Source organism: Phodopus roborovskii, unplaced genomic scaffold (assembly GCF_943737965.1).
Source record: "Phodopus roborovskii unplaced genomic scaffold, PHOROB, whole genome shotgun sequence".
Lineage (NCBI taxonomy): Eukaryota > Metazoa > Chordata > Mammalia > Rodentia > Cricetidae > Phodopus > Phodopus roborovskii.
The window spans coordinates 3826248-3848071 of record NW_026125444.1 but is presented as its reverse complement, the minus strand read 5'-3'; the positions used below and the strand labels follow the sequence as shown (position 1 = coordinate 3848071).

General features: G+C 36.1%; 1 protein-coding gene across 1 annotated transcript in view; it reads right to left on the bottom strand.

Moving 5' to 3' along the window:
- Positions 1–16263, bottom strand: part of Foxp2 (forkhead box P2) — a 328925-nt gene extending 312662 nt beyond the window's left edge. The window contains exon 1 of the mRNA XM_051175704.1: positions 16172–16263. The gene's annotated coding sequence lies outside the window, so the exon portion shown is untranslated. The remainder of the gene's footprint in view (positions 1–16171) is intronic.
- Positions 16264–21824: the final 5561 nt, after the last annotated feature.

Here is a 21824-nt window from a genome sequence, read left to right as displayed (position 1 = left end):
GCTACTTGCCTTCAATCATACATTCCTTCTTGTGTTCAGCATTTCTTCACTATCACATGCTAATTTGGAGCAAAATAATACAAACTTCCATGTTACATCAATAAGTAGCAATTGCTCCATTATTTCAGACTCAGGTAGTAGAGGTGGGTCATCCCCTCTACTACCATAAGGCTGCACTTAGCTCTAGACTAAGTTGCATTTATTTTTGAGCTTAGCATTCTCTCCCAAATCCTCAAATTTGTTGAGTTCCTTTATCTTTGGCTTTATGAGACTGAGGAACACTGGCTCTAGACCCATGGCTGTGTCAATTCCTTGAAGAGAAGCTCAAGGTCCCATAAAGTATGTCCATTCACAAAAAATTTAAAACAGTCATTGTCCTTCCTCAAATATATAGCTGTTCAGTTTCAGATATGAGAGCAATGTTCAGAGACTGTCCAATTCTTCTGCTTTTTGTGGAAGTGTATCAGGTCCTGTCCAGGCTCAATGTGAGGAACATGTGCTGAGATTTCTCTCAACGACTTAGTTTTGGATGCATTCAAGATTGTAAGACTGCTTCAGTTTAAACACTACAATTTTTCTGAGTGACTCATTTTTTGTTATATTCAAATGCATGCTCCACAGACATCTATAACATAGACATTCAAAGAATGTTGCAATTAGTTTGCAAAAGAATTTGTTGAAAAGCAAAACATTCAAGAGGGCAGCTAACAAACATTGTTAAACTATTGTAGAAACAACAATCTGACAGGTAAAATAAAAAAAAAAAGTATACCACCTTCATGGACTTGCTTATCCTAGCCTTTGATAGTTATTCAACTTCTCAAATGATGTATACAATAATGAGTGGATATGTCAACTATATTATTTACATCCCAGAAATCCCACTCTTAGCCATATATCCAAATGATCCACCTTCATGCAACAAAGACATCTGTTCAACTATGTCCATAGTAGCATTATGTGTAATAGCAAGAATTTCAAAGCAACCTAGATGCCCCTCCACTGAAGAATAGATAAAGATGTGGCACATTTACACAATGGAATACTACTCTGTGGGGAAAAAATGGAATCTTGACATTCACAAGCAAATTGATAGAACTTGAAGAAACAATCTTGAATGAGGTAACCCAGTCACAAAAAGAGGAACATAGAGTATACTCACTCATATGGTTTTTAGACACAGAGAAAAGGATCACCAGCCTATAATTTACACAGCCAGAGAAACTAGGACACAAGGAGGATTCTAAGGGATTCATATAAGGTCTTTCACAGAAGGGGAAAGGAAAAGACCTCCTGAGCATATTGGGAGTAGGGGGGGCAGTGAGTGGAGAGGGGACTAGGAGAAAGAGAAGGGAAGGAAGGAGAAAATAACACATGTGACTAGGAAGATTGAGTCAAGGGAAGAATAGATTAGAGAGAGAGAGAGAGAGAGAGAGAGAGAGAGAGAGAGAGAGAGAGAGCATAAAAGAGGGAGCAATTATAGGTTTGAAAAGAAACTGACTCCTGACTCTAGAGAAATGTTCAGAGACCTACAAGACAGGTCTCAACTAACAATTTGGGCAACAGTGGAAAGACTAATATAAATGCCCTTCCCTGATAATGAGATCGATGACTAACTTATCCACCATCATAGAGCCCTCATCTAGTAGCTGATGTAAACAGAAGCAGACACCCACAGCTAAACACTGAGCCGAACTGGTATCCAGATGCAGAGACGGAGGACAAGACCAGGCTACAGAAAAGAACAGAGACACCTGACCTGAACAAGGTGGAGTTAATGGACCCTCAGACTGATAGCTGGTAATCTAGCATTGGACTGACTCATACCCCCTGAACATGGGTGTCAGTTAGATGGCCTGTGTAGTGTAAGGGGCCTCTGACAGTGGCACCAAGATGTATCCCTGGTGCGCAAAAGGAATTTGGGAGAAAATTCCCCATGGAGGGATACTCCCTTAATCTAGAGGCAGGAAGGAGGGCCTATTCCCTACTCCAAATGACCTGACAGATTTAGATGACCCATCCTAGAAGCCATCACCCTACATGTGGAATGGCGGGGGGGGAGGGGAATGAGATGGGAGGGTGGCTGGAGGGCATGGGAGTGTGGAAGAGAGGGAGTAAGGGAGGGAGAGGGAACTGGGATCGATATGTAAAATAAGAAAAGAAAGCAAAAATGCACAGAGAATGTTTACAAATGCCAACTACTAAATTTCATGGGGGAATATTCATTCCTTGAGCTGTTGATCAACCTTTGAATACAATAACCTCATGGCAGAATGTTCTTCTATCTAGGCAAATATTCTTAATGGCTTCTTCTCAATCACCCTGGCAATTAGAGGACCATTGCACAGAGTTACACAGAAACTTACTGTAAAATATCTCTTTTGATTAAAGCATATTATGCCAGTTGAGCTCAGATATGAACTTCAGAAGAAATAAACTCACCCAAGTCTACAAATAATTTCAAGGACAAAGATTGGACAAGCAGAGTTCTGAAAATTAGAAGGAAAAGTTGTGATTTCAGTAACTTGAAATATTATTAGCACTTATGGATAAGATTTGTGTTTGACAATCTTATGATAATAATGATCAACGTGTTTTCAAATAAGCAAACAAACAACAGCAACAAAAGACCCTTTCTGAGTACCCCTTACTTCAGTTTACTTACAAAATTAAAAAATCTTTCCTTACATTTTTTAATGTATAAATAAAGTTGCTAGGGTTTGAATGGTGCTCTATATCCTAATGATCTTTTTAGTTTTCTTTAAAACCCTCTGGTTCTCAATAGTATAAAGGGCAACAGAGATTATGACTCATGCAACAATCTATATTTAGCTGTCATATTTATGGTTATTGTGTAAGTAGGGCAACGACATAACCACTTCATAAAATCATATCTAGTCATGTCAATCACTACAGCTTATATTACATTGTATGTCTAAGAATTCACTTTAATATAAGTAAAAGACAATATAGAAGTATTTGTTTAAAACGTTTCTTGAGAAGAGACAAAGTTGGGAGAGAGTAGGTTATGGGTAGGATTGGAAAGGGAAATGAGTTAGAAGTGATATTATTTTATTGTATACAAAATAAAATTCTCAAAATATATAGAAATAAATTAAAACTGCATAACTCATACCAAATGTAGATTTTTTTTTTACCTGCTTTTAACTCACTTCCCTTATTCTGTTCTACCTTAGGACAAATTTGAAGTTTTAAGAGGCAAAGGAAGAAGAGCTTTCTGGTTTTATCAATTATAATTCTGAAATTTCCATATATATATATATGCTCATCTGTGGTGGTTTGAAAGAAAATGGCCCTCCCAAGGGAGTGGCGTATTAGGAGGAATGACTTTGTTGGAGTAAGTATTATGTCAAGGGAGGAAGTGTGTCACTGAGGGGGCTGGCTTTGAGATCTCCAATGCTCAGGTTCATTGTAACACCAGTCTACTTTCTGTTACCATCTGATCAAGTTGTACTCAGCTCCATGTCTACCTTCAGGCCACCATGCTCCCCACAATGATGATGAGGAACCAAAAATCTGAAAATCCAAGCTGCCACCTCAATTAAATGTTTTCTTTTATAAGAGTCGTTATAAGAGTTATTGTGGCTGTGGTATCTCTAACTAAGAAACCATCCGAAGACTCTTAACACATGAAACATAAAATACCATTCTGTTTATAGATGTTAAAGTGCTGAGCTTACAAATAAGCTAAGATATAGTGCATTACTATTATGAGGACTGTTCAATTAATGACATAGTGGTTTAATTGTATATAGAATAAATTTTATCTAGATAGGGAATTGGAACTGTTTATAACTGAGGGGAAAATGTTTCTTATGAATAGATGCATAATGACTAAGGTTTAAGTCATATAGAAAAATCACTGACTGAAAAAGAAAGCATCAGTTATGGTATACTCTATCACCTCCAAGTAAATAATAACATTTTTACATGTAGAATTGACTAATGAATAAATAAAATTTATGACCATAAAATAATGTTTAAATCTACATTATTCACTGAAATATTATTGGTTATTTTGTAGGTGGCTATAACATTGATATGTAATGATTCTCAAACCCAAGTTAATATAGGTTGATTTGTTATCTGCATTAATAAAAAAGCATAGCTATAGATATCTGAATTTTCTTCGAATCCCCCAAGACATCGCCCCTTACCAGCAGGAAGTAGTTTGGAAAGAATGACGCCCAAATTCCCAAATATTGTGTATAAATGTTTGTTTTCATTTAATTGGACTTTGTTATATAAAATTAAATAAAAAATTATAAATAAAAAAACATAGCTATGTATTGAATTGCCAACTTCATAGTACAGCAAGAAATTGAACTTTGAGAACAAGAAGTTTTTTATACAACCCTAAATTGAAGTTAACAATGCTGAAAAGTATACAAACATCACTTGGAAAAGTATCCAGTACTGAATTAATCGACAGATATATTAGTTATGATTATCTCTAGGTAGAATCCAAAGTGCTGAAAAATATCAATCCTGATAACAAAATATATAATACCATGAAGAAACAAGAAATTTTTTTAGTAATATAACTAAGTTCATATGTAGAGTGGAATAGGGAGTCGGTAGAGAATTGGGACAGCTCAGGAGAAGAACAGGATATTGATCATTTATGTGGCTATAATGCTACAAATACATGGTTCAGAATATTCCTGAATATCTCCTGCTCAATGAAGAATTTTTATAATCTCAGTGTCATCCTCTCCTGAGTTTGAGAAAAAAATCAACATGTGACTTATTAAACTGCAGGCAAATTCAAACTCAAACTTATACCTAAAAGACATGTTTGGAATTCACAGGAAGTTGTACATGTGGATTAGAATTATTTTGATATATACTGATCAATAAGTAAGAAAACATACACTACCACAATGAGAGAATGCTCAGAAGCTAAAATACAAAAATATTTAACAAATATAAGATAAATAATTGTATTTATAGATTCCATCATATAAATTAAACTACAGTGTCTTTTTCAGCTTTTTCTGAAAGAACACAAAATACACCTATTATTAGTCATTTACATACTATTAGAGATAGTAAGACTAATGGAATCCTATGGGAGAAAATTGTAAAAGTCACTGTCAAGAACCAAAGTTACTCTTGACTGCTAATAGTGATTAAATGTATATGGAGATAAAAAAGTGTCAATTATTTCTTTAAGATAGCTCATGTTAGGGCTAGGAAATTTGCTGACTGAAGGTATGTGTCTTAGTAAGGGTTTCTATTCCTGTGAAGCAACACAATTACCACATCAACTCTTATAAAGGAAAAAATTTAATTGTGATGTCTTGCTTACAATTTAAGTGGTTTAGTCCTTCTTCATCATGGCAGCATGCAGGCATACATGGTGGTTCTGGAGGAGCTGAAAATTCTACATCTTGACTCACAGGAAACAGGAAGTAGTTCGCCTCACTGCATGTGGCTTGAGAATATATTAGACCTCAAAGCTTACCTCCACAGTGACACACTTTCTTCAAGACCACACCTAATCAGACAAGGCCACGCCTTCTAACATTTGGGGGTCATTTTCTTTCAAACTATCACAGGAGGCCAATAGAAACAGATGGATCCCAGCAGCAAACTGGCAACTCCCTCTATCCTCCCATATCTCTGCCCCTGGATAAAGATACTATGTCTAAAAGCACAGTGCTCAGCTGGATCCCAGTCACTTACACCAGATTGCCTAGATGGAAGACATAAAGAGCTTCAGTGAAATACAGCCTCAAGTGATAGAGAGTGCGAGGATGCTCCTAAATTCCTCCAAGAACACACTTAAGTACATGTATGTACACAATGCATATTCCTCTACACAAAATGGCTTGTTATTCATATGAGTATGCAATGTGTGCTTGTGCATATAGCCAGTGCCAGAATTGTTTAAATATCTATAAAAACCAATTATTGGTTATGAAAACAGATGGATAAATTTGGATAGCTAGAAACAAGAACAATCTAGTGCATATAAGTAGACAGTAATAATAAATCATTATGCAGTGAGCAGGTGAGTATGTGTATTAGCAAAACTTCATAACTGCACACTGTTAAGAATGGAAAAGAAATCACAACAGAAATTATGAGTGGTGGGATATAGAAATCCTCTTCTCAATTTGACAATATGGAGTTTTTCTAACAAAAATAACCTTTATTGTTCTTCTGGGAGTATTTTCTCTTTAATAGACAAGGACAATAGCTGAAAAGCAGCAACATTATTTGGCAAAATATCACAAGAATCTGCAGACTAGTTGCTAAAAGTTCCCCCATGAAACCCCTTATCCTGGAACAGTTCATACAGTGCTTGTGAAAACCTATCAATTTCTGCTTACATTGTTCATCTGATTTTCTGAAGTCCCAGTCTTCCACATCCTTCCAAAAAATTGACATGGTCCATTTTGTCAATAGCTCACTTCCTGGTACAAAATTTCATAACCTTTCTGTTGCTGTAATAAAGCACTATGCCTATGGCAACTTGCACAAGTACAGGCTTATTTGGGACTACATTTCCACAGGTATAAGACTGCATCACAGTCATGTTGGGAAAGCATGAGAGCAGGCAGTCACAGCGACTGGAAGCAGAGAGCCAAGGGCTCAGATTTCAAACCACAATCAAAAAACAGAGAGAAATAACCAGAAATGGCACACTTTTGAAACCTTCAGAAGGGTCACACTCCCAAGTCTCCCCAAAATAGTTCCAATAACTGGAGATCAAGCATTTGAGTGCCTAAGACCTATGGGCATATCTCAATCAAAGCAATGCACATGACATTATACACTTCTGTTAGCATTTCATAGAATTTCAGATACTAAGATCAGTGTAAAAATTGTCTGTCCCCTAAAATTTTTCAGATGATACAATAAAAAAAATCTATTTGTATTATTCTTTGAAAGAAATGTTTCTCTTCCAAAATAGACAATATGTGAAACACCAAGAAAACAAAAACAATACATCACAGGTCATTTCCCCAAAAAAGTTTTTAAATGTGAACACACAGTTTTTATTAATGAATGAAAGGCTCAACTTTAGGATTACTTTCCAGTAGTGGCAAAGAATTACAGCTATATGAATTCTTAAGATTCTGAAGTGTACTTTGGAAAATCCATCCATTTGTGTTGTTTATCAAATTCTCTATAACCACTGATCCATGCATTTAGTGTTACAGAAACAGAAAGAAAAGAATTTCCTCAAAATATTGTGTCCTAAAAGTTTTTTTCCCTACTTATCTTTTACAGATGAGTCATTTAATACCAAAGTAGCATCATAAATTCATACTTTCATTTAACATCTTTATTGTACTGAAAAAAAGTGAGTTTTATAGGCCAAATACCACCAGGAATATTTATCCTTTCTTATGATGAACACAAAAAGTATTCGATCTTTCTTCCTAACCTTTTTCATGGGCTTAAACCTGCCAAATTAATCCCATTTGATTTCAGAGAATTCTCATATGGCGATCTATTTTATTTACCTTACCTTCAATAAAATGGTTGAGTGAGCGTCAGCAACTCTGAGACACTGTGAGTTTCAATCAATCTTCAGGCAAAGGCATCAGTGTGCATTAGACCTACTGTGCTGGGAGTTTTAGCTAGAGCTTGAAATAAGGCAGAAGTGGTGTAACAATATGAGCCAAACTTAATGACGCCACAGTGAAAGCCCTCCCCTGGCTCTCACAGGCATGGTTTCTACAATACCCGGTGCCGAGTGTAACACATGAAGAGCTTCTTAATAAGGCTGACAGCTAAAAGGATGAGTCAGAGTCCCAACTTTATCATACATGAAATCTACAATTATAGTCAGTCCACTATTCTCTAGAAAACAATAATAATAAAAGATGCTTGAAATCACCACACCTCTAAATTCCATTTGGAATGGGGAAAAGAAAAAGAAAAAGAAAAACCTAGAACACCTATGTTTGCATGGGTTACCTTCTGTGGAATTTTCATACAATTACTGTGTCCATAGTTTCAATTGAAACTTCCCTCATCAATTTGCATGGAATTTTAAATACAGCTGCTGGATTAGATGATTAGATTTTCACGACAAGATGATCACAAATTTTGAGCAACAAATCAATTTGGAAAAGGATATCATTAAAGACTAATTCCAAGAAATGTGGGGTAAAACTGTTAGATGCTGTGAAAATGTCTCCCCAAGTAGAAACTTTGCAATAAGCAATGCTGGTTCATACTTGATATGGGCTGTAAAAAGCAGATTATTGTAATGGTGCTCTTCCCAGCAAATAAAACCATTATAATGGTACTTAATGTTTCAGTTGGATTGAAAAGCAGGCCAGTTACAATTCCATATTTTGCTTTATTGTGTAATGGTATCAAAATTTTGCAACCGCATATCTCTAAATCACAAACTTAAAATTATAAATGAAACTATTTTTATATGAAAAAGTTCCATTTTATTTCTTTTTTTTTTTCCTTGTGTTGCAGGATTTCTACTCAGACACTAATCTCACATCAGCAGCAATGCAATTTGGAGTGATGATTGCATGTGACAGTTCATACAAAAATGCTGAACTGTTACTTGTGAAAACATGCTTAGCTTTCTGGAAAGCAAATGTATAATTTTTCTAGTGAACTCAGCATTTCAAAAGAGCACTGAAAACATCTATATGTACATATCTACATTCTTCTGCTTAAACATGTTTCCTATGACTCCAAAAGACAAGAAAGAACAACAAGAAGTTAGTAGGACAGATTCTGCACATGAACATCCTATAAAGCTAAGAGCACTTAAAACATGCTATTGCTTTGCAGAACTTCCATAAAAGAGTTAGTATTGGACCAGCACACAAAACTACCTGGTCCTAAGTACAACATTCATACTAAGTGCTCATTTGTGCACCAGGGATACATCTTGGCTCCACTGTCTGAGGTCCTTTAGACTGCTCAGTCCTTCTGGCTGAGACCCATAATCAGGGGGGCCTGAGTCAGTCCCATTCTGGCTTTCCAGCTATCAGTCTGGTGGCCTGTTAGCTCCTTCTTGTTCAGGTAAGCTGTCTCTATGTGTTTCTGCAGCCTGGTCTTGTCCTCTCCATCTGCATCTGGGTTCTACTTCGACTCAGTATTTATGTATGGGTGTTTGATCCTCTTTCCAACAGACATTAGTTGAGGGCTCCATGGATAAGTTAGTTGTTGATCTCACTCTCTGGGAAGGGGATTTATGGTAGCCTTTCCACAGAAGCTCAAATTGTTAGTTGGCAGAAGTCTTGTAGTTCGCTAGACATTTCTTTGTGTTCAATTTTATTTTCAAACCAATATTGGCCCCTCTTTGATATTCTCTCTCTCTCCTGTCTTCTATTCCTAATAGGGCTCAATCTTCCTGGTCACACGTGTTTTCCTTCCTCCCCCTCGTTTTCTCCTACTTCTCTTTCCATTAGCTGCCCCACCCCACTTCCCCTGTGCTCTGGGGGACTGGTCCCTTCCCGGTTCTGTGAGGGACTTTATATGCATCTCTTAGAATACACCTTGTATCCTAGTTCCTCTGGTGGTGTGAATTATAGGCTGGTGATCCTTTGCTCTATGTCTAAAATCCATATATGAGTGAGTACATACTATGTTCCTCTTTTTTGTGACTGGGTTACCTCATTCAGGATGGTTTCTTCAAGTGCCATCCACTTGCCTGCAAAACTTTGCGAACACATCCCCCATGGAGGGATAACTGCCTTAATCTAGAGACAAGAGAGAAGCCCTAGTCCCTACTTCACATGACCTTTCAGATCTACATGACCCCAACTGGATGGCATTCCCCTACATATGGAATTGGGGTGGGGGATGGGAGGGGAGGGTGGTTAGAGTGCAGGTGAGAGGGCAGAGAGGGTAAAAGGGAGTGAAGGAGGGAAGGAGGTAGGGAGGAGGGAGGGAGGGAGAGGGAACTGGGATCAACATGTAAAACAATAAATTGAATTAAAAAATGCTTTGAGTCCAAAATTTAAGTTCAAGGACAAGTTACTGGGGAAAAGGATTTCTATTTTTGTTTCCACAGAAAATGAAAAGATGTGGATTCCTTCCAGACTATTGTGGTTTGATCAAGCCAGACCACCTGAAACGGAGTACCAGGTGATCGTACATACAAAACAGCTGGACAAAGCATCCTTACAGACTACAGCCAGGATTTCTGAATCTTGTTCGAATCCCCCATGACAGCGCCCCTTACCAGCAGGAAGTAGTTTGGAAAGAAGGATACCCAAATTCCCAAATATTGTCTATAAATGTTTGTTTTCATTTAAATGGACTTGGTTATATAAAATAAATAAATAAATAAATAGTAAAATCAGTATTCCAGCTAAAGTTTAAAAATGTCCAGTTTTATACCCACTTGGCTCACTATCTTATAAATATACATGCCTATACTTCCAATGCATTTGCCTGGGAGATCACATGTTTGGTTCGTATTAATCCTCATACTCTCTACAAAGACAGCAATAGTGCCAAAACTTATAAAACATAGTTTTAGACATGAGTTATTTATTACCATCTCAATAGGAATTATCTATTGACATTTAATAGGTTATCCTCAAAACTTTGTAAAATAAGGAAGAAAAAAGTTTTATCTCATGAAATTAGTAAGAAAAAAGAGGCGCCTAGTTGAGCTGGGTGGTTTAGAATTCGGGAAGTTGTGATGGAAGAGAGCAAGGATGAAATGGGAAGGAGTATAAGGAAAAGCATAGAAAGAGAACATTCAAAACTGAGTCCTTCATACCTTACATAATCAAAACAGAAGAGGCAATATACTACCTTATGCCACAGAGTGCTGATCACATGAACATCTCATTAAACATGGGAGGGGAAATATAATGACAGGAAAAGTCTGAAATTTGGAAACATAAGAAAGATACTGGAGTCTCTTTGTCACTGGAAACATCTGCAAGCAAGCAGTTTGTGTACTTATAATCATTTCCTAAATTGTGAGTTGTAACAAATTCTGAAAAGTTACTTTTTGATTCAAGGTCTCTCTCATCCATCCCAGGCTGGCCTGTATATAAAGCACGCTGTGGCCAACACTGGCCTTAGTCTCATAGGTATCTTCTTATCTGAGCCTTCCAAGTGTTGGAATACAAGCATGATCCACCCACACCCATCTTCAGGCAGATTAACTTTATAGTTGTTCTAATTTCCTAGTCCACATAATAGTAGAAATATCCTGGAAAATTTCCTTGAAACATTAGTTTTAAATTAAATGATGGCACAGAGACCAATGTTCTAAACTGAAAATATGTCACATACAAAATTTATATGTGATACAATTATACAGATATAATTTTCAGTGAATGTTTACTAAGGATCTAGTCCATGTTGGGCTTGGATATAATATATCATTTATTTCTGTCACTCACAGTGGAATAAGTCCAATGATCATCTAAGTGTAAAATGAGAGCAGATGTTATGAAAAAAAAAAGTTTTGACCCAGCTTAAAAAGAGAGAGAGAGAGAGAGAGAGAGAGAGAGAGAGAAAATGACAGAACTATAATAAATATGGAAAAAGTAAAACAATGTGCTTTAAAAAGGCTGAAATAATGAATATAATACAATAAGCCTTACTTTACCACAATGAAGGTAGACACAAGGTATGTACCTGAACATTCACATATATGGGAAATAGGCAGAAAAGTTAATTATAAGGTTTTGGATGACTCTAGGTCATATATTATCAAGCTCAGCTGTAGCCTGGTACTATGAGCCACAGTGAAATAAGGAATGAATTTTAGGTGGCATTTAACCTTTTTGCTAGATTATAGCTACCTAAGAAAAACATTTATAATAAATTAAAATGCACCTTTCTGTAAATACAGTAATTATAAATTTTATATAATAAATTATTCAAATTTTAAATTTGGGATCACTATAAGGAGACAAACAAATCAACCTAATTCTCAAATCTGTGTCTCCAATTAACTTATTCTTTCTGTAATACCTCTAGTTCGAGGGATGATAATTCTATCAATGCACGAGAATAAACGCTTCTCAAAAATGTACTTTCCTATTATGGTGAGCCTCTGGCATTATGCATATGCATTATTTACAGCAATGTGTGGTTAATGTTCATTTAGTCCTGTGGAAACAAGGCCTGCCACTACAAACAGTCATGACTGAACCTTAATTAGCAAGTTTCAGAAGCAGTTTTGGGAACTGTACAAGAAACTAAATGCCCTTCTCAGAAAAGATTCATCATCTTTCAAAATAACTTCTCATGATTCATTAATAATCTGCTGATAAATACTGCCTTATTTTATTTGCTTATTCTTAATCAGAATAATAGACTTAACAATAAACTTATTAAGGGAACCTTAGTAAGAACTATAAAGAGCAGAAATGGCTCAAGAGGAGTGTTCTGGCTAGTTTTATGTCATCTTGACATCTCAGAGGAGGGAACATCAACTGAGCAAATGTCTCCACAAGATTTGGTTGTAGACTAGCCTATTATACATTTTCTTATCTAGTGATATATGAGGGGTGGTCTAGCCTATTGTGGGTGGCACCACCCCAGGGCTGGTGGTACTGGGTTCTTTATGAAGCAGGCTGATCAAATCATGAGGAGCAAGCTAATAAGCAGCACTCCTCCATGGTTTCTGCCTCCAGGTTCCTGCACAGTTTGAGTTACTTCCTCATTGTATATCAAAAGACTGTGATTCAGGATATGCAAGGCAAGTATGTAGTTCATCTCCATGGCATCTCATCACAGCAACAGGAAACCTAACTCAGACAGTAATTGGTACCAGGAGTGGCATGTTGCTGCAACAGACTTGATCATGCTGTTTCTGGTAGGACTGTGGAAGGACTTGCATGTTTAAAGTTCTGTGGGCAGTATTGTTGGAGCCTGGGAGACAATCATGAAAGCAGTGCGATTGATAAAGGCCTGGCTTGAAAAGTTCAGAAGGATGTTTAAAGGCTCAGTTGGAGCCATTTGCCATTTTGAATTAAGAATTTATTGTTATGGTCAGCTGAAGATAAAGAATCATCCACATTAACAAGAGACCAACATCACTGAAATGAAATCACTGCTTTATTGGGACAAAGAATGTTGGTTAGCTGGAACAAAAAAAAAAAAATGAAAACATAAAAAAATACCAGTGATGAAGAAGAGATATGCATCATTGAGGTTTAATATTCTGGAAGCATTTCCTCAGGGGTAGCACACAGAAGCTGTGGTGTACAGTCTCCAAGGTTGTACATCTTTCTGGCAATTGAACTTGGTAGTTTAAGAGTCACTCAGAGGCTACTGGTTTTTAAGGTATGAATGGGATCAAGGAGATCATCTGAGGCTTGGAACTATGAGAGGCCAGAAGCGTCTACTGGTGACAGTACAACCTTAGTATCAGTTGAAGCTCCGGGATTGAATGGGTCGTGCAGAGAAGTTGGGGCTTGGCACCATGAAAAGGGCCTAAGGGATATTATTGATTAAAGTAAAGATCAATTACAGTAGGAGACCCCAACAATTTTGAGGTGCCAGTATGATTGGATTATTGCCAAGGGTAGTAGGTGTGATGGAGTGTAGCCAGCATAAATAGACAAAATGAACTATGTTTTGTGGCAAGCCTTTAGGAAGAGGCTAGGAGATCATGAGTAAATCCCAAACATTGAACAGAGTTTTTTATTCCATTGGAACTGGTTTTGTTTTGTTTAGATTTGTGACTGAAGAAGCATTTATTTAGATTTTTCAGGAGTGAATAGATATACATTTTGAAATTTTAAAGATATTTTTATTGTTAAAAAGACTTTTTTAAAAAAAAGAAATGGAATTTTAATATGTTTGAATTGTAAATACTGTGGGACTTTTAAGTTTGTAATATATTTTATATTGTGATACTTGTTAATATAAGATCATGGATGGAGATAATAAAGGAAAGGTTATCGTTAAATAATGTTGTATTGATGTGTTAATAGGGAGAAAGACACTTATTTCAATATAAATCATATTACCTCTGTTCCCATACAAGTAAATATATTTTTAAAAGAGGATGGAAATCTTATAATCAAAATTTAGCATAAAGATAGAGTTAGTCAGTGTAACCATTAACTTTATTGTGACCACTAATAATTCCCACCACACAAAAATTTGGATGTTACAAAATCAAGTGTTCAATTTTTTTCATTATTAATTACTAGCTATGAACCATGGGCAAATCATTTTGCAAATCATTTGAACTCCTTGTTGTTTCTCTGCTTGTCAAATGAAGATTATAGCTTCAGCTTCACTTACATCATAAAGATAATTCATGAGAATAAATAGAGTCCAGACTGGTCATATCACTTTGAAAATCATAAACTCTGGCAAAATGTTGAGACACTTAATTTCTGTGTTTGGCAAAGTGACCAAGTTTATAAAATAACAACAGCATAATCATAGGTAAACCACAAAATAAAACAACTGGGAAGTATTTAACTATAATTAATGCAGATTAGAATAAATACCCCAGTGAAGTTATATTGGCTCTATCTTGAGAAAGGTTAGAAATGAAGAAGGCAATTTACTAAAAAATGAGGTTCTCAGGCTTGCCTGTGCCAAAGAGAACATTCTGAAGAAAATACTTGAAGATCAAGACAATGATTCCCTTTACTTTGCAGACTTTCTTCAAAAACATTAGGTATAAAAGTTGACGAACCAAATAGAAAATTATGCAATAAAATTCCTCACTTAAAATTCATTATTTATGCTGGGCATCATGACAGGCCTATAATCTAAGCTTGGAAGGCAGAAGACAGGCAGAAGATTTCTGTGAGTTTGACACCAGCCTGATCTACATGAATAATTCCAGGACAACCTGAGCTACCCACTGAAACTCTTCTAAGAAAGAAAGAAGTTTAGGATCTCCTGTTAAAGTATTAACTAGACCCAAGGCTGTTGAACTTCCAATATTAGAGGAGATGTGCCTCATTTGAGATAGTCTGGCCAAGGTGTTGTTTTAATGTGTGTGTTTGTTTCTTTCGGGTTTTTTTGTTTGTGTGTGTGTTTTGTTTGTTTTGGTTTTTTTGTTTGTTTGATGTTTTAAGGGTTTCTCTGTGTAGCCTTGGCTGTCCTGGAACTCACTCTGTAGACCAAGCTAGCCTCACCTCGAACTCATGTTATCTGCCTGCCCCTATGTCTGCTTGCCAAGTTCTGGGATTAAAGGTATGTTCCAGCCAATTGTGTAATCCAAGCTGGCTTCAAACTTGTGATCCTCCTGCCTCTACCTCCTTCAGCAAATCCTATTGGCTTACAGTGCATCACCACAAGGCGAGTGTTACTTTATTATATATAATTAGATACTTAAATAATAGAACATTGAAACTGTAAACCTAACTTCAGGTCAGTATTAGAGATTGAAAATCTTTCATGTTGGCTTTATGAATATGAAGGGAAACTACAATTCAATTTAAAGATTTATGATGTTACTAAGGAAATAAATTCTTCCAGAACAGTTGAGCTCTTTAGCACTAAATGTTAATTAGAAGTGGTCCAAATAAATTTAGGACATAACGCATTATTTTAAAGAGAAAATTGTGTTGTGTTGCTATTTTATGTGTTACCTCATAATTTTCTCAGCATTTGCGGGTCCTCTGACAAGATGAATATGAATTTAAATTAAATAACTGTAAGCCATGGGTAAAAATTATCAGTAGAGTGCTTATCAATCATATGTCTTACCCTAGATTCAATCTAAACCCCCCCCACACACACATACACATTTGAACAGATGGACACACCTTTTGGGTGTGGCTTCAGATGTGGATGGAACCAGAAAGAGGAAAGCCTGAGGCATATTTTCTCTCTAATACCCTCTCTCTCTTGAGTCACAGATCATGTCAGACTGGCAGATACATATATTTACATGCATATTAATAATACTGAAAATGCCAGCCATTAGAGGCCAGCACAATGGTAACAACCATATCTCAAGTGTTTTTTCTTGCAAAATCATAGTTTTCAACAGTTCAAAACAAAATTTCTACTTTCTTTGTATGGATATTTAAAAAGTGAGAGCAAGTGGAGTAATAACAGAGAACGTGGGACAGCAGTAGGGCCAGTCTCATCAAAGGTAATACGGATCCATATGGCTATAGCTTGAGACACCTTTTCAGTCCATTGGAAACTCTGTGGTATTGGGTAAATATACTTAACCAAAATACTAAGGATCAAAATAAAGATTTACCTGTCTCTTCTCAACCTTCCAGGCACCTTTCAATTCAACCTTGGAATGGAATCCTAAGTACATCCAGCCCCAGCATTACATTAGAGGATGTCTGTGAATAAAGACGAATACCATCACTTCTTTGAAATTTATCCTTGAATTGCTGTCACAGTTAGTGCAATAATTAAACCAAATATAGAACATATTCATCCACAAAACAGAATGGCTAATTCATTGTTTTTCATTCTCCAAATTAGTATGAGATACATTCAGTATGCTTTCATTTTAAGAACTTTAAGTCTCATTGTTGGAAGCACAAAAGATACACTGCCAGGAGCTTCATATTTCATTCCCCCTTGTTACATAGATTGGGAAGGTTTAAACTTTTTGATGATTAAATTCTACAATTTATAAAATAAAAGTATTTGTGTTGTAGGCTCCCAACAGAAAACATGACTGATTTCAATTGCCTCTTCAACACATACTTAATAAGCTATCTAGGCCTTTCCACAATTAACAAATTGGTAGTAATCATTTTCTCTTTTAACACAATATAAGGGTTATTACCTCAATGATTATTTGAATTTCTATTTTCCAGCCCTATTTTCTACTCAGCTAGTTTGTTTTCCTTTTGTCTTCCTCTTTAATGTGAAGTATTCATCTCATAGTCTTTCTGTAGCTAGATATGTATGCTTAATAAATATCCAGGAAAATTGTAGGACTTCCTGTTATGTAGATAGAAAATATATCCTAATGTAAGCATCTAATCTAATCTAATCGATTCACAGTTATGATCCTGAAAGCTGAACTGACTCTACAATTGAAAGTGGAACAAGACAGAGTACTATGTTTGATGGGCAAAATCTGACCTAGGCTCTGAAGTGGTATGAGTGGCATCACGTGCTAACTTTTATGCAAATCTGGATATTACTTTTTTTAAATAATATTTCTAAATGCATGTTAGATAAGAAACCAATATTCTAGTCACAGTAGGAAGGCTGGTTAATACTGAAGGATCCTGTTTGAGTTAACATGGCACATACTCAGTGCTATTGTGACTGTTCCCAAGTGTCACAATATTGCCACATGGTCATAAGTCTCCTAAAGATTACAATGCAAAACCATCATATTAAACACAACAATTAAATTAGACTGATAGCACAAATAGGTGATTTAACTACTGCCCTTTGCATCCTATTATTTGTAATTCTGTTATCTACATTCCTCTCAATATTAAAATCTTACACAAACACCATCTTACTCTATACACTCCTTATGCTATTATTTCTTCCATAATTATTTTTATATTATCTATATTTTATAGAGGTCTAGATTACTTTTTAAAGTTATATTGGATTACTTTTCTTTTTCTCCATTCACAGTTAACTATTTTGCAAACTATAAGTCTTCTTTTTCCAGTTGTTGGATGATGGTGATTAGGTGATCTGTATAAATCAAATAATCTTATGCTTCTGAGGAATAATTTTTGCTAGAAGGTATACAGCACATGAATAATTTAAAAAATATTACACAGATTTTAAAATACATGAAGAGATCAGAAGAAATTCTATAGTAGTCTGTCTAGTTTACATTAGGCATTCACATGAGATCAATATGATAACATCAGTCATTTGTAGATGGACGGTAAACAAGAAAATAGGTAGAACCAGAGGTTAAAATGTTATTCTTTCTCATAGTTAATGAGGGGATGAAAAGGATCTGGGAGAAGTGGGGGGGGTGTGGAGGGGTAATGTTATCAAAATATTTGTATGAAGAAAAATTCAAAAGAGAAGCGGGAATGGAAAAACTTGTGTTGGCAAAGGTTCAATGAGATTAAGTTGCTCACAAAAGAAAATGTTCATCTCTGAATACTATCCTGATTCTGATTGTCACAGTGGGAACTCCATGGGTCATTACTGTTTTATCTGTTAGCACCCTTATGTACTATGACTCTAGACTACTGCCAGGGAACATAGGCAATCAATAATTATTTGTTGAATGAATGTATGATTCTGTGAACAAATAAATACAAAGCTGAATAGGAGTGAGAAGTTAAACGACTCTAAGGTGGAAGAGACAGTAGCTTTGAAGCAGAAAGGAGATGTGAACTGGGGTAATTGAACATTATAGAGTTGAGAGGAAAATGGTGAGAACATCAGTGCTTTCTATAGAAATAATGCAACTGGGGGTGCAGCCTCAAGTCACCATTCCTAAAAACTTGCAGAAGTTGATGAGCAGGAACTGTACCCACATCTCTGGCTCAGTCCAGACCACTTCCTATGATGGCAACTGCCTACACTTTCGTTTTTTAAAATAAATTTTATTTAAATTAATAACAATATAATTTCACATACCAACTTCAGTTCCTTCTCCCTCTAATCCTCCCATGACCCAAACTAAGCTCCCATCCATTCCTCAGGGAGGGTGAGTCCTCCTGTGGGGATCATCAAACTCTGTCACATCATTTCGGGCAGGGCCTAGGCCCTCCAAGGTGTATCTATGCTGAAAGAGTATCCCTAAACAGGGAATGGGCTAGCCCATTCGTGCACTAGGGATAAATAATGGTTCAGCACCTGTGCAGCTGCCTATTCTACAGGAAAAAAAATATTCTTCCTCTCCTAAGAGTTGCACATAACCTAACAGATAGAACACACTACTTCCATGTCTTGATCCCTTGCTCATCATTCCTCAATCTACAACTCAACTTCTGGGGTACAGCTCAGTGCTTAGCTATGGATCTCTGCTTCTGCTTCCATCAGATGCTGGATGAAGGCTCTATCATTGCATTTAAGGTAATCATCAATCTCCTTATAGGTGAAGGGCATTTAAGGTGGCCTCTCCAATATTTCTTTCTCTTTTTTTTTTGCCCAATATTTCTTATAGTCTTATTTGGGGTCATCCTTGTGGATTCCTGGGAATTTCCCTGGTGCCAGGATCCTGGTTAACCCCACAATGACTCCCTCTATCAAGTTATCCCTTTCCCTGTACTCCTTTTCTGTCCTTCATCCAATTCAACTTTCCTGATCCCTCATGTTTTTCTCCCCCTCCTGTTCTCCATTCTGCTCTCTCCTACCAATCTACCCTCTGCACCCATATTCCCAATTTAATTAGGATCTTGTCCTTTCCTATTCTCAGGGGGTACATGTATATCTCTCTTAAGGTCTTCCTTATTTCCTAGCTTCTCTGGGGTTGTGGATTATAGCCTGGTTATCCTTTGTTCTATGCTTAAGTCCACTTTGAGTGAGTACATACATCATGTTTGTCTTTCTGTGTCTGAATTACCTCAATCAGAATGGTTTCTTCTAGTTCCATCCATTTGCCCGTGAAGTTCAAGATGTCGTTGGTTTTTACTACTGGGTAGTACTGCATTGTGTACATGTAGCACATTTTCTTTATCCATTATTTGGTTGAAGGGCATCTATGTTACTTCCAAGTTATAGCTATTACAAATAATGCTGCCATGAACATAGTTGAACAAATGTCCTTGCATCAGTGTGCATCCTTTACATTATGCCCAAGAGTGGAACTGTTGGGTCTTGAGGTAGACTGATTCCCATTTTTCTGAAAAAATCGCCATACTCATTTCCATAGTGACTGTACAAGTTTGCATTCCAACCAGCAGTGTAGGATTTATCAGCTTATTCCATATCTTTCTAGCATAAGCTTTCAATGTTGTTTTATTATTTTAGTCCTTATGACAGGTATAAGATGGTATCTCAGAGTTGTTTTGATGTGCATTTTCCTGATGGCTAAGGATGTTAGTAATTCCTTAAGTGCCTTTTGGCTATTTGAGATTCCTCTATTGAGAATTCTCTATATAAATATGTATCTCATTTTTTAACTGGATTATGTGGTGTTTTGGTGTCTAGTTTATTAATTTCTTTGTATATTTTTTATATTTGGTATCAACCCTCTGTCAGATGTTGGGTTAGTTAAGATCTTTTTTTCCCCATTGTGTAAGCTGCCATTTTGTGTTGTTGACTGTGTCTTTTGCCTTACATAGGCTTCTCAATTTCAGGAGGTACCATTTATTAATTGTCCATTTCAGTCTGTGCTAATGATGTTATATTCAAGTAGTGGTGTGCAGTGCCAATTTGTTTAGAGGTACTTCTCACTTGCTTACCTAAGAGGTTCAATATTGATGGATTTAAGTAGAGGTCTTTGATACATTTAGACTTAAGTTTTGTGAATGATGAAAAATCTCCCATGCTATTGGATAGGTAGGATCAACATAGTAAAAATGGCAATCTTACCAAAAGCAATCTACAGATTCAATGCAATGCCCATCAAAATCCCAGGACAAAACTTCACAGACCTTAAAAGAACAATAATCAATTTCATATGGAAAAGCAGACTCTCAGGACAGTCAAAACAATCCTGTACAAGACAGGAACTTCCAGAGGCATCACTATCCCTGACTTCAAGCTTTACTATAGAGCTATAGTAATGCAAACAGCTTGGTAATGGCACAAAAATAGACAGTGGCCCAATGGGATCAAACTGAAGATCCTGATTTTGACAGAATCTAAAATGAAACAATGGAAGAAAGACAGCATCTTCAACAAATGGTACAGACATAACTGAATACTGACATGTAGAAGATTGCAGATAGAGCTGTATCTATAGCCATGAACAAAACTTAAGAAAACATCAATTAATTAATCAATTAATAAAACAGGAAGGGAAAATGACATATATACCAGAATCACAACTAGATCGCCTTCTGAATTTTCTTGCAACAATAAAACACACTCTTGTAAGCTTAAAACTGAAAACTTAAATTTATCTAGGTTTTCACTACATTTTGTAAATACCATGTGAAGTTATGAACTTGGATGCACTGAAAGCTATGAAAAGTTTCAAGAAAATAACAGGGCTTAACTCTTTCAGCACAGATAAGACATAGTGGTAATTTGAATAAATTGTCTACACAATCCCCTTCTTAATTCCATAGATGTTTTGACATCTGTTTATATACAAATATAATACAGAAAAACAATACTCAAGCCTGAAAAATATCTTCTAGTCTACATAACGAAATTTAGGATTATTACCATAAAGCATTTCCCATTAAGATATTGATAGTGATAAATATCAGGTAGACAAGCTTAGATGACTTGAGATTTCAAGTTGAGTGTACTAAATGCTTCACTATCATATTCTCAAACTACTTCTCAAGGAGATTTATAGTTGAAATTTCTTCCATTTTCTGAGCTCATATCACAACAAAATGTATTCACAAACAGGGATTTTTCATCCATTTAGTGATGTTTGGTATACATTTTTCAATAGTAAAACCAGCAAATGGCTATTTATGGCATAGTGTTTGTTTAGTTGATGCATCATTGATATTAAAGTTTTGAGTTCAGGAAATTCTGATTTCTATTATCCCCAGCTGTTTACTTCATCCTTCTTTTCCTCGATTGACTATTTATCTGAGCTTCTACTAACATCACTCTCTTCTCTAAGCAACTTCATACTCCTGCACAAAACAATGTCATGGCTTGGATATGAAAGGAACCCCATGGACTCATATGTTGATAGCTTGATCTCCTGTTGATGGCACAGTTGCAAGGAAACTGGATCTGGAAAATAGTAATTTTGTCTATGAATTACCCATTGATCAATTTGAAATTTCAAGGACTACTAGGAGGTAGAGAAAATCTAGAGGAAG